The sequence below is a fragment of the Strigops habroptila genome, chromosome 1 (assembly GCF_004027225.2).
Source record: "Strigops habroptila isolate Jane chromosome 1, bStrHab1.2.pri, whole genome shotgun sequence".
NCBI classification, from domain to species: domain Eukaryota; kingdom Metazoa; phylum Chordata; class Aves; order Psittaciformes; family Psittacidae; genus Strigops; species Strigops habroptila.
This window is the reverse complement of record NC_044277.2, coordinates 3,938,489-3,952,055: the sequence shown is the minus strand read 5'-3', so window position 1 is coordinate 3,952,055 and position 13,567 is coordinate 3,938,489. Positions and strand designations below refer to the sequence as shown.

Here is a 13,567-nt window from a genome sequence, read left to right as displayed (position 1 = left end):
ATCCACTCTGTGATTTTGATCCCCCTCTGAAATGCAGCTTGAAGCCAAGATGCTTAAAACTTGTCAGGAAAGGGAAAGTCCTGTTGGACCAACCTCCTTGGAAAACTGGTGTGTAATTCAGAGACAGGGACAAGCCTATAAATTGGAGTTCCCAATACTGGACTTGGAGTCCCTCTGCCTCCAGGTCCTTGCAGGGTTTGGAGCCAGAGGCTGCATTTGCACCCCTGATGCTGTGTTTAGCCCCAGCCCTCTGAGCTCCGCCTGAATTCTGCGCTTGAAGCCAGCCCCAGGAAACCACAGAGCTCTCCAGACCTTCACTTTCCATCTGTAAGTGACAATAAAATACAGAGCTGGTTGTGGCAGACCTCTGGCAACCACGCTGTCAATGACAGGAAGAAAGTGAAGCTGGTCCATGACCGTGTCCAACTCAGCCCACGATGTATTATTTGAACCACAAAAAACGTCATGCACTGCAGAGATGGATATTGCACCACCCATCTCACTGGTGCTTTGCAGGATTTACCTTTTTATAGCTCAGAAACAGAGCACAGGAGCAGAAATTCCCATTATTTCCAGTGTGTGTGTGTGTGTGTGTGTTGCATTCATTGACTTTACTTTCTCTTAATGACCTGCGAGTATCTCTTGTCTCATAGAATTGAGTGTTGTTTGCTTGTTCACAGTTTCCTTTCCTTCCGTTATCCAGCAACGAAAGTTTGCTTAAGTGGCTTTTGTGAACTCTTTCAAGATCCCCAGAAGGATGATACAGGAAACAGAGAGTTTCCTTTCCATACAAACTCATAGGGTGTTCCCATAATAGCCTCAAATTTATCTGCCCTCAGCAGCCTGCAATTGGACAAGAAATTAATGAACTGTCAAAACAAAACCAACGTATCGGAGAGAGGAGCTTGCAGTAAAAACGGACCCTCCACTTACACAGCACCTTTTATCCCGCGTTGCCAACACTTTCCATGGTTCCAGTTACTTTACAAGCTGGCCGTGCCTTTAACCATTCAGCCTGAAAATTTTCCATAATCACTCCCTGCCTCAAGCGGAATACATTTTCCTGAGAGGAGTGAAGGGGGAAAAGTCACACACACAAAACCCTCTTAAAAAGGCACAGTCATATTTCACCAAGATTAAAGCTAAAGAATTTTCTCAATGTTTAAGCTTTCTCCCTCTTTATTTTGAAGAGCACTTTTGCACCGCAGGAGGCTGGAATGGGAACAAGACACTTGGAGCAGAGGCAGCGCTGGGGAGCCGAGTCTGTCATTGTCTCTGTGAAAATACATCTGGATTTGCCCAACTACTAAACCACAGACCAACCTGAATGCGTTCAAGGCAGGTTTGCGTCTCGGTTTTTATGCCTTTTGACTGCTGTGCCTGTAGCTCTATAGCCCCCTGCAAGAAGCACATCTGGATGGAGAAAACGAGTTCCCATCTTTCGCTATTTCACCCTGGGTGACCTGGCACGGTGGGTGAGATCTGGGAGGATTGTAGTACTGGGAGGGAGGGCAGGGCCAGTGCTGAAAGCTGACAAGGTAGAAATGTGAGTCATTAAAAGGCAAAGACCAAACTGTGAAAGAAACAATTACTTATGTATTTAAAAAGAAAATACAGCAAATCAGATCTGGAAGGCACGTTCGCCTCGTGGTTGACACTCCCTACGAAAGCACTGGCTCATTCCAAAAAGACTCCCATGAGATGAACAAACCTTGCCAGGAATAATCACAGAGGTGGAATTGTCTAATTGCTCAACTAAACACGGGGAACCTGGGCTTTTCTTTTCCTGCCTGTTTCCTTCATTCCAGGGCTGTGCAGTGCTCGGGAGCGCTGTGGCTTGTATTGGCCAGAGCAGTCAGGACACCAGGAGGAAAAAACAGAGCTTCTTAGCAACAGCTTCACAGCGTCTGTTGTTTTAAACTCCATTCATAAAAGCAGTTAGTTGTGCTGGTACGTTCAGCTTACGTCTGTGAGAAGCAGAAAGCTCTTGACTTGCTCAGAGATTTCAGACCCTCTCAGCACTAATCCAGCAATACAGAAAATGGCTTGAAGCCACTTCAGACTCTAGAGCTCCCATTAGTATTCCCTATTACCGAGATCAAAGGGCGACAAAGGGCACAGCGAGAGGAATGAGGAGATGCAGGCAACAGCTTCACCTCCCCTCTTAGAGAAGTTTGGTCCATTTTCTCGAGCAACACAGACCAAATGTGGGGAGCAGATGCTGCAGCAGCATGGCTTGGATGGCTCAGCAGCACACCAGCATTCCCCCATCTGGGAATTGCATCAGGAAGAGTTAACAGCAGGGCTGTGGTGAATTTACTTTAGTGATAATTCATGGTTAACCAAAACCCAGACACTTCATCTGCTGCAGCCTGGAATGGCAAGTCCACGTGCACAACAACTCATCTCTGCATGGCCACAGGCAGGAGCTGATGTGAAAATTGTAATAGCCATTAACACAGCAATGGGTTTTATTAATTGTCTGAAAGGGCTTGGGGAAATTAATCTTTATTAAAGTGAAGAAACAATATTTGCCACTTTCCTAACCAAAAGCCTCGTGTTTACTGTGAAAGGGCTGTTGTTAGTGACAAGAGCTATTTCCTTTTCAAGCCCAAAACTTCCTGTACTATATAATAATCTCTAAGAAAAATAAAGAAGTTCTGCTATAAAACCTCATGAGGCAGAGAAAGGAACTGAGGAGGGTAGTTAATCTGGGGCTTCACATACTGGGAAGCTTTGGAAACAAGGAGCTCTGGCGTGTTTGCCTTGCAGGAGGGAAGGTTAAGAGGGATTTGATCAGTCCCCAGAAATACCTGCAGCAGAGGAAGGTGCCAGGTTTGAGCAGGCTGCCTGCTCTATTGGGCAAAGAGCTATTTGCTGGAGATAGAAACAAGAGATGTCCCCTCTGGAAATAAGGATCAGAGGTTAATTAACTATAGGAACATCCTACCCAGGAAGCCATCCTGTGAATTCCTACATGACAGCTCAGGGGCATTGCCATCAGATGCTTTAGGTGGCTGATTAAGACAACCTGCTTTCCTGCTGATTACAGAGAGGTGCCAGAGCTCTGCCTCAGCTCCCCAAACCTCGGGGCTGTGAATACCTCCTGGAGGTGCCTGCTGGGGACTGTGCCCTACTTCTGTGTTTCTCAGTGAAAGAACCACCTCAAATCTTTGGCTAAAAAGCAAAACAAGGACAAATCCGTGCACTCCCACTGCTCTGCTTTCCTGTATGGCCAAATTCTGCCAAACTTGGAGGTTTTATTTCCTCCCTACTGGCCTGTTTCCATGCTGGGGTGCATGTTCCTTTTTTCTCTTTCTTTCAATAACAGTTCTGTTGTTGTTTCACAGGCCACCTGACCATATACTCATCACTCCAGACACAACAGGACTGAGCTGAGCACGGTCTCTGTGCAACCACTTCTACATGGAGCCTGCCTCATGTCCAGAGAGAAGGTGGAAGACTGCAACACGCATTCCTTGGCTGTGATCCTATGGCTGGAGGCTATGGAAAATTAATGGATGTGCCCTGTTTCCAGGGAATGACGACCAAAGTCACAGTTCTGAAGCTGTAAGGGCACAACCGTTCCCTACTTGCAATGAGTACACACACCAGCTTTGCTTGTCCCTGCTTTTGGTGGCACTGGATTGCTGTCACATGAGCTGTGTGATGCTGTGTCTCTGCTGAAGGTACCAGCAGCCCTTCTGCATCTTCCTGGTGGTCATCTCAGGTGAATAGAGACAATTTGGGTGCAAACCCATGAAATTTTCCTAGGCACAGAAGTGAGAGCCGATTCCGTTTGGACATGGATGGTCTGGGCGTACATTGAGCCCTGTCCCTGGGCAGTTTAATCTCCCCAGCCAGAAGCTTGTATGGATTTACACTTCCATATGCAAGTGTTTGATAATCACGTTGCCATGGCTACACTTGAATCTTGCAATAAATGTGTAATTTCACACATTTGCATCAAAAGGAACTGCAGGACATAGAACTGTGTAACAAAGCAGGCTCATCTCTCTTCCCATTTTTAACACCATGCTATTGTACTCACTGGTGGGGGTTTTGGTGGGGTGAGGCTATAGGGCAGGTTGGAAAGCCTGGAGGTCAAGTTCTTCAGGTCTTGTCTACACTAAGGCTGCCCAATGCTGGCATCAGGGCAGTTGATCTGCTTTGGTCTAAGCCATTACCAAGGCAGTGCTGGTTCAGTAGCAGCTCCTGCTGCCATCTGCCTGGGAGCTGCGGGGTGCCGAGATCTCTAGTGATTAAAAATAGAAGACAAAGTTGAACAGGAGGCCCTGGTGTGCCTGAAATGCAGGGAGAAGGACTGAGAAAGAGGAGTGAAGCGTGGGACCCTGCTCAGGGATCTGATGCCCACCTTTTCTTCCCTGCTTGGTCCCTCCATTCTCCTTTCAGCCCAGTCCTCTCGTATCATAGGATCATAGAATAACCTGGGTTGAAGGGACTTTAAAGCTCTTTCAGTTCCAACCCCCTGTGCCATGGGCAGGGACACTTTCCACTAGAGCAGGGTGCTCCAAGCCCCTGTGTCCAACCTGGCCTTGAACACTGCCAGGGATGGGGCAGCCACAGCTTCTCTGGGCACCCTGTGCCAGCCCCTCAGCACCCTCACAGGGAAGAGCTTCTGCCTCAGAGCTCATCTCAATCTCCCCTCGGGCAGGTTAAAGCCATTCCCCTTGTCTTGTCATTACTTGCCCTTGTAAAAAGTCCCTCTCCAGGTTTCTTTTATCCCCTTCAGGCACTGGAAGCTGCTTTAAGGTCTCCTTGCCACACTGCCCCCAGGCTATCTGCCTGTCTGCCCCTCAGGTGCCATCTCCCAAGTGCTCTCCTATTTCTGATGGCTCCTTGTTGCACAAACACCTTCTCTTAATCCCAAAGGCAGCTCTTGTCTTGGTCCATGCCTCCTTTTCTGCCTCTGACAAGAGGCAATGGGCACATAAGGGTTATTTAGAGAGAAGAGGCTGTACCCAGGGTACAACTTCAATCAGCAGCAGGTGAATGCAATGGTGGTTGGCAGAGACAAACCCACTGAGCACCAGATCTGGAGAGAAACGTGCATCCAAGCTCTGATTTAAACACATCTTTCAGGAACTCAAAACTTGGACAGTTCTGCCTTTGTTTTTATACCCTATAGCAACAGCAGCTGGAACAGTGTCAGCACCAAGGCAGGGCTGGAGCAGGGCTCCTCCTTGCTCAGGAGCGAAGAGATGTTGGAGTCTCCTTAGCACTAACAGAACATGGGTAAAGGAAACGTTTCACCTTACCCTATGAGTTTAATGTTGTGCAGAGAGGAAATTTGACTGAGACAAGTGCCCAATACTGCCAGTTTCTGTGTGAGAAACAGGAAAAGTAAAAACTACTGGAAAAGCTTAAGATCCTTTTGTTTTTAGTTGTTGATCCAATTGGAAAAGTTAAGCAATCCTAATTATGGAGGGTATTGGTTTTAATGAGTCACCACCTTGCTGTTATTATTCCTTGTTCCTGTTGCCATAGGATGAGAAGCTGCAGCTGGGCTAAGCTTGTGCTGCACAACAAACATCACGGCTGCTATTCCAAGATTGGGACACAGGGAAATGGGTGGGCTCAGGCAAACAGGGGAACACAGGGAAGGAAAGTGATGTTTGCCTCTGTGTTGTGTGGCAACCTGACCATTGTGGAGATACTGTGGGCAAAGATGGGTTTCTACCAGGGAATGGGCACTCTGTTGTGGGTTTGGATGTTTCCCTTCCAAAAAAATGTGGTAGAAGGGATAAGGAGGTTGGCCACAGAGGTTGGATTGTGGGAATGGCCACGGTTGGAGAAGTCACAGGGCTTTGAGAATGAAGACCCAGATTAGTTATTATGGGAAGGAAGGAGCCACTGGAGGGATACAGACTGGGAAGCAAGACAAAGTAGTATCCTGAATGGGTAAGAGTGAATCATGATCAGGACCCATGGAAGGTACTTTAGTAACAGCAGAAGGAAGAGGTATCAAGAGATTTACCTGCAGGGCTGGAGAAGCTGGGCTTGGAAAAATCCATAAGGTTTAACTGCAGCCTAAACTCATGGACCTTGAGAGGGAGGTATGAGGTGGCATTATGGAGCTGTGTGGCAGATAACACATCATGTTTCCCACTGTGGTCTTAGAAGATTTAGAGAGAAGGCTTGTGAGGAAAAGGATGTCAAACCCTCTCTTTTATCCAGGCTGAGCTTTAGGTAATAATTAGACATCCATGAGATGTCTGGAATGATTGCTTTCAACTGATCTTTCCTTACTGAAACCCAAAACAAGGCTGGAGGAGGACTTGGGATCCCACTGGAGGAGAGTTACCAGGTCTGAATGTTAACTCAGATCCACTGTTCAGCTCGGGCAGCACCACAAGCCTGCAGGGTGGAGGCAGGAACATGTTAACACACAGTGTTTGATCAATTGGTTTCCATTGATCAGTTGTGCAGAAATAAAGCAAACACATTTTCCTGTCTCTGGGATGATGCAGAGGGTGTTGGGTTTGCTTGCAGCAACTTCATCTTTTTCAGTTGATCCTGCACCTTCGTTTCTGTCTCCAGAATGGCAGAGAAAAGGCTTTCTGGCCTCAGAAACAAAGGGAAGATCTGCTGGAAGAATGGACTATCATCAGGCAGATTTCCTTTCCCTCTCAAATGCATACAGGGGCATCTACTAAACATACCACAGGAGCCACCACAGGAGGGGTATGCACACAAGTGAGCTGCCCCATGAGTGTGAAATCATCCTCAAGCCATCGTGTTTCCTCCAGAACCATCCCTCTCTGTTAGCCCAACCAGAGTGGCACAGTCCATCTTCCAGCCTGCCAACCCATGTACCTGAGCATCCAAAGCCTGGGAGCAGAGGGATATTATGGTATCATAGAATGGTTTGGGTTGGAAGGGACCTTCAAAGCTCATCTAGTCCAATCCCCCTGCAATAAGCAGGGACATCTTTAACTAGAGCAGCTTTCCCAGAACCACATCCACCTTTCTCTCTGTGGCATGGGTAAAGTGTGCCTCTCCTTTTCACAGCTCCCAAAATCTGCCCTTCCCTGCTCAATTATCCATTTCCCAGAGCTTAAATGCTGGACTCCACCAAGGCTCCAGCGATTAACATCAACTTGCCGTGGCCATGGGTGACTCCTTTGCATTTATCCCTCCTAGAGGATCAAGGCAAAGACGGAAGGGGAGAGTGAGCTACAGCTAAATCCTGTTCTTGGCTCTCCGTTCAGCCAGTGCAGAATTAACTGTGTGCCTAAATGAACCCAAAAGGCACCATGGCGTGAGGCGCATCACATCCAAGCAGGACGCGATGGCCTCTTCCCAAGTGCCTGAGCTGCCGCACACTCCAGCCATGCTCCAGCAGGCAGCAGAGCCCAGGGACCCTGGGGACAGCAGCAGTGCCGCTGCCAAAGGCACCGAGCTGCCCTCTGGGCAATGGGAGATGGCAAAAACACGAGGTGGTGAATGCTGTCTGGAGCAAGTGACCTGGATGTGTCTGCCCAGGCCTCATACAAAGAGCCAACGTGGTCCTGGCTCTGCTGCTCCAGGGCTTTGTGCCACAGGCCGGAGCGGATCCTGCCCAACGTGTGGAGAGCCACAGCTCTTGCCCAGGCGCAGAAGAGGCCACTGTTCTCCGTGGTGCCCAGCACGGCTCTGTGAACCCCTCTGCACAATAGACTTGTCAAAGTGGATGCCAAGAGCATCCAGCCTCTCTGCCCTCACTGCCAGCGCTTCCTGATAGCAGGCTGCTCTGCAGCCTAATGCAGCTTGCTGAGGAGGAAATTGAGATGTGTTCAGAAGAGAACTGCCTGATCTAATAGTAAGTGTCAATGGTTTTTTTTCACTTTTGGAGCTTAAATTTTGGATGTAAGCATGCCATTCTGGTGCAGCATCACTGCTGTGGTTTTCATGGGTCACTAAAACAAAGTTAAGGTGTGTTTTTCTATGTCTTTATCATTGTTTTCTCTATTGGCTTGTGCATGTGAGGTTTGTTATCCAAAACTCCCTCTCCTCCTCTCCAAAGCACAGTGAATCTTCTGGCAGTGAATGGGCCACAAACTGAGCAGAACCTGGCTCAATCCCTCTCCTAACAGGTATTTGCTTGATGTTCCTGAACACAGGAATCAGAGGAGCCCCCAGCTAATGACACAGTCATGACCCCAGCCAGAAGCTGCTCCTATGCCTGGCAATTAGCTAAGAATGGTCTCAAATACCCTGAAGTAGGTCTGAGAGGACAAGTACAGGGAAGACAGAAGGTTACTCAGTCTGCCTCCAGCATTGCACAGTGCCAGGGCTCAATCCACCTTTGCATGACTTGCCTCTTCTCTCCCTTGTGCAATGATGAAACAGTTTCCCCCGGGCATTTGCCACTTCTGAGCATTATTTAGTGCATCACATCACAAATAAAGGGAAATTCTCAATTTCTGCGGGATATTTTTGCTTGCTTGGGCCTCAGCTTTTATATTCCCCAGTTCTTTTTTGGCAGGTTAAAATTAATGGACTTTTCAGGGGGATCGAGATCAAAGGAGAACTGGAATATCAATCTACTGAATGAGACAACAAAGATCTTTTGTTAGATCTTCTTGGATAAATACCTTTTTTCCCCCTGCTCTTTCGATCAGGTCAATGTGTGGGGCACCAAGGGGCAGACTAGTGGGAGAAGCAGTGCTGCCTCTGCTTTCCTCTCCCTCCTGCATGCAGAAATGAGGGACCTGATGAGATTAGAAGCTTGGATCAAAAAGGAGTGTCTGCTAAGGAGCAGAGCTGCTCCCCTAGAATCGTAGAATCCCAGGTTGGGAGGTACCTCAAGGATCATCTGGTCCAACCTTTCTAGGCAAAGCATGACCTAAATTGGATGTTCCAGCACTTAAAAGTGTCCAACATTGGGGAATCCACCACTTCCCTGGGGAGATGATTCCAATGGCTGTTTGTTCTCACTGTGAAAAATGTCCCTCTTGTTTCCAGTAGGGATCTCCAGTTCTCACTTCCTCCCATGTGGCAAGGGAGAGACTCCAGCCATTTCATTCTCTTAGTTAGGAACAAACAGCCTATGTCCATCCCCACTAACTAAGAGGTGCAATTAATGTATCTGGTGATACATCCTGGTACTGTTGTGCAGTGGAAGTTGATTAACTGGGGCAAATAATGCCTTAAAACCTCCCTGTTTTTCCAGGTCAGAGTGGGCACAGGCTACACTGGAGTGTGTGGGGTGTCACCCCTGACTTTACAAACACTACCCATTTTCCCTCAACATCCCTTTTTTTACCACCAAGAATTCAGTTAATTTGGCAAAATATCATGGATACCAATAGCTGGTGCCAGCACTGAAGGATCAACACTGCTTCTGCACTGCAACCCGCTGCATGGAAACTGAGAAGAGTCAACGTGGCCTTCCTGGGAAGCCTGTTGTGGTGGTGAGAAGAGGAAGAACATGTTGTTAGACTGTTATTTGGATGCTGGAGAGGGACTCTTCATCAGGGACTGTAGCGATAGGACAAGGGGTGATGGGTTCAAACTGAAACAGGGGGAGTTCAGGTTGGATATAAGGAAGAAGTTCTTTCCTGTGAGGGTGCTGAGGCGCTGGCACAGGTTGCCCAAAGAGGTGGTAAATGCTCCATCCCTGGCAGTGTTCAAGGCCAGGTTGGACAGAGCTTTGGGCAACATGGTCTGGTGTGATGTGTCCCTGCCCATGGCAGGGGGTTGGAACTGAATGATCTTAAGGTGCTTTCCAACCCCAACCATACTGTGGTTCTATGATCCTGTGACTGGTGTGACAGGGTGAAGACCTCAGATTTCTGCACAGACAGGTTGGATCTTGTCTGACTTCAGCAGAACTGGTCACATGAAATGGTTTAATGCTGGATCTTTCCTCTATCCATGAGGATACACTGCTCAGACCAGCATGGAAACACTAAGTGATACGTGAGGCCCTTCTGCTCCTTACAATTGGGAAAGACAAAAGCTGGCATGAGGTGGTGAATGCTGCCGTGCCGTGTTCAAGGAAAACCTGTTTGCGTGGGAAGTGCTGGAAAAATTGCTCAAGAACGGTGCTTTCCCATAGAAAAGGATCTGGCTGCTGTTCAGGTCCGTGTTTTTGTGTTGGAGCTGCGGGCTAGGTGGTTGCTTCAACATATGCCTACAGCCGTGTGCTCCGCGTGTGATCTAATCCCCATTGCTCTGGGGTGTTTGTCCTCACCTAGTTTTGGGTCTGGATCTGACTTAGAGCACTGACGCATGACTTCATGGTAGAGAGAAGCACCCTGTGCATGTCAGCCCAGGAGAGCAGCTCAGTCACGATCATAGAATCACAGGATCATAGAATGGTTTGGGTTGGAAAGGACCTTAAGATCATCTATGAGGTCTCCACGCAGCTTCTCTTCTCCAGACTGAACAGGAAGGGCTAAAATGCTGCACCCACTTCAGTAGCATGTTCTAACTAGGTTTCTGATCCCTGCCAAACAAAGCAGTGACCATGCTTCAGATGGTGGATGAAGGGATTCCTGGAGATCCAGATCACGAATCAGCTGGAGGAAATAAATGTCAGGAGTGCCCAGTTGTTACCCGGAGCATCCTTCCAACCCCTGCTTGACAAACTGTCAACAGGCCATGAAGGGACACCCCTCACTGTGTCTCCTTTTCCACTTAGGTGAAGGCTGAAGGTAGAAGATCTTCTGCAAGCCATGGAGCTCTAACCCTTCCCTCATACACTGTTCTTGCTCTTCTACCACCAGACCTTTCTGACAATAGCAGTGTTGGTCTAGGCTCAGTTCTATAACCCTCAAGACTAGAGACGTCAGCACGACTGCCACGAGAACCTACAGCAGTCAGCCCCTGTGGTTTCACAGGGTGAGGGTTCATTGGCATGTTTTCATTTGGTTGCTTGGTACAGGGGGCCCTTTGTCCTCAAAAGCATTCAACCAAATAATACAGACCATAAATCCAGTGCAGAAACTGGAGTGAAAGAGAATGAAATAGCAATCCATGTGCAGAGGAGGTGCCCTTACGCTGCTGAGTAGTTTGGTTACAACCGCTCCTGAAGCAGGGAATTAGAGCAGAGTAAAGTTGTGCAGGAGGAAGGTTGTGCTTTAGGTTTCTTGTGCTGCTGCTATTAAAACACCAGCTTCCATTGGGATTTCTCTTTTCCCTCTGGGACGAGACCTGAAGCAGAGCTGCAATGTTAAATAGAGAAGTGGGGAAGGAGCAAAGGTCCCTTTTCTTACAAGTTACTTCATTTGTGGCTCACTCACTGGTAAGCACAGACAGTGAGAAGTTAGTGCAGGGAGCAGTCCCTGCCATTGTGTATGTACTTACATACCCTCACCGCTTCCATTCCCCAATAACCATCACAGCACCCACAAATGCCATCTCTCCGTGTTGATCCCTGATCGCCTCCTCTCCAGGAGGAGATCCAGGAGGATTTGCTGCTCTTTGTCCTCCTTCCCAATCTCCATCCTACCCACATCAGCACCACCAAGTCACTCTCCTTGCCCTTTTCACTACGTCACCCCAGTTAGAGTTACACATCAACGCAGATCTTGTGTCCTTGCTGCATCTGCACAGGAGTTTCCCTGGTAGCACTGGGCATTTGACACCAGCTTTTGAGAAACAGGCTCCCCTTTTAGCAATGAGACTGTGAGCACCGAAAGCACCAGGAACTATCATCATGTTAAACCCAGCCGGGGCTCTCCTGTTAAATCACAGCCCTGCATAATACCCATCACCACAGCTACGGTAACACCAGGGCTGCAAAGTCAGATTCAGGGTACAACAAGCAGCTCAAACCTCCTCCTCCCAAACACAGACACACATATGAACCCACACACAAACCCAGGGTGTTAAAACTCCCCTGCAGTGAGCTGTTTTCCTTGCACAGTGTTTCCGAGAAGGCCTGGCATTCACACGGCAGCAAGGCAGCCTGTTTCAGCAGTGCCCATCGCCGCGTGTCTGGGCTTTGCAAAACAGGCAGAATCCTTAAAAATCAGTTCCGTTTTCATTAAGAGGAGCCCTCTAAGCTGAGGTCTCTCCCCTCCTGGCTATCTCAGCAGGTAAATAATACCAAACCACATTTTCCTGCTTTGAGATGATTAAATCATTTCCAAACATCAGCCAGGTCTGGTAATTCTGCATTTTCACCCGTCTCCTTTAGCTGCCAGCAAACATCCTCTTCCCAAATTAACCCAACCAAAACGAGCTGCAGCACAGATCCGCATCATCCCTCTTCTTGCTCCAAACAGCCTGATTTAAGGGACATTTCCTGCAGTAGCCAGACCTGTGATATTCATTATTATTAAGCTAAAGGTTGCAGCGGTATCTTTATAAAGATACCACCTTTAATCTCACATCCTGCCTTTAGCAGCACCCACTGGCTGCAGCAACCCCGCAGCATTCCCTCTTCACATCCTCTCCCGGGCAAGCAAGGCAGGATGCTCCAGAGGAAGCCGGCAAAGCAGGGGTGCATTCCAGCTGCATCCCCCCCTTGGAGACAGACATGCACCTTCCACCGGCGCTGAGCACTCACGTTGGTGGCAGCGCGGATCCCTTTGGACAGCTTAGCTGCGATTCATGGTTAACCCCGGCCCGTGGATCGGAGCTGGAGTCCTCAGGGCTGGAACGGAGGTGCCTGAGGGACCCCGGGGCATCCAGGCTGACTTGTCAGAGCAGCATTGTAGTTAGTAAATACATCAACAACCCAAACGACTGACAGAGCATCCCCTGCATCGTGTGGGAGCCCTGTGCTATGGGATCGTGGCTCTGTGGCTGCTCTTGGCTTGGTGCAGCCCCGTCGGATTCAGTGTTGCTAGCTCGCGTTTTCTGCCAGGGTTTAAAATAGCATCAGGAGCGTTTCGTGTTCCCTGTTGGTTTCCCCGGCAGTGCTTGCTGAGCCGTGCCGGGTACCACAGCTCCTCCATGCAGCACGTTACAAACATTTGCTTGCTTTTCTCCCTTTGCAAGGTAAAGGAGGGGAGAAAACCCTGCAGAGATTCTACCAGCAAATCCTGACCTGAGCTAATTCTGCCATGGCTGAAAGCAGGGGATGGAGGATGCTTGCGGTGCATGGAGCTGATGTGCTGACTTACCCTTCATCTCTCTCAGGAATGCCAGGTGAAGAAGCCGGCCTCTCGCTCAAGAGATAAAGCCCGAGGAGCCCGGCAGCAGCTACTGCAGAGCCTGCTCGGGAGTTCGCTGCCTCTGCCACAGTGTGTGCAGCTTGCCAGGTAGAGCCTGGATGAGAACACCCCGTGCTTTTCCCAAGATGAATGAGATCAGCACATATCCAGGCAAGGCAAAAAAAAAAATAAAAAGGAAGAGAGAAAATTCCATCCTGATCTATGTGATGGTTTATGACCCGAAGTGTTGGTCTATAAGTTCCTCTGCTCAGGGTTTGCTGGGGTGAATTTCATCGGGAGAGGAAGTTTCTATTCTGTATTTGGTGTTAGGGACGTATTAAGAGAGCAAATGGTGTATCCACAGGGTAGCAGGAACCTCATCCTCAGCAGCATGGGATGGAGGGCACGTGGAGGGTACCATTACAAGCAGCAGAGATGCCTTTATAACGTGCACACTG

At 48.7% G+C, this 13,567-nt stretch overlaps 1 protein-coding gene across 1 annotated transcript in view; it reads right to left on the bottom strand.

The window, feature by feature from the left end:
* SLC45A4 (solute carrier family 45 member 4) overlaps positions 1-13,099 on the bottom strand; it is a 92,582-nt gene extending 79,483 nt beyond the window's left edge. The window contains exon 1 of the mRNA XM_030479695.1: positions 13,080-13,099. The gene's annotated coding sequence lies outside the window, so the exon portion shown is untranslated. The remainder of the gene's footprint in view (positions 1-13,079) is intronic.
* Positions 13,100-13,567: the final 468 nt, after the last annotated feature.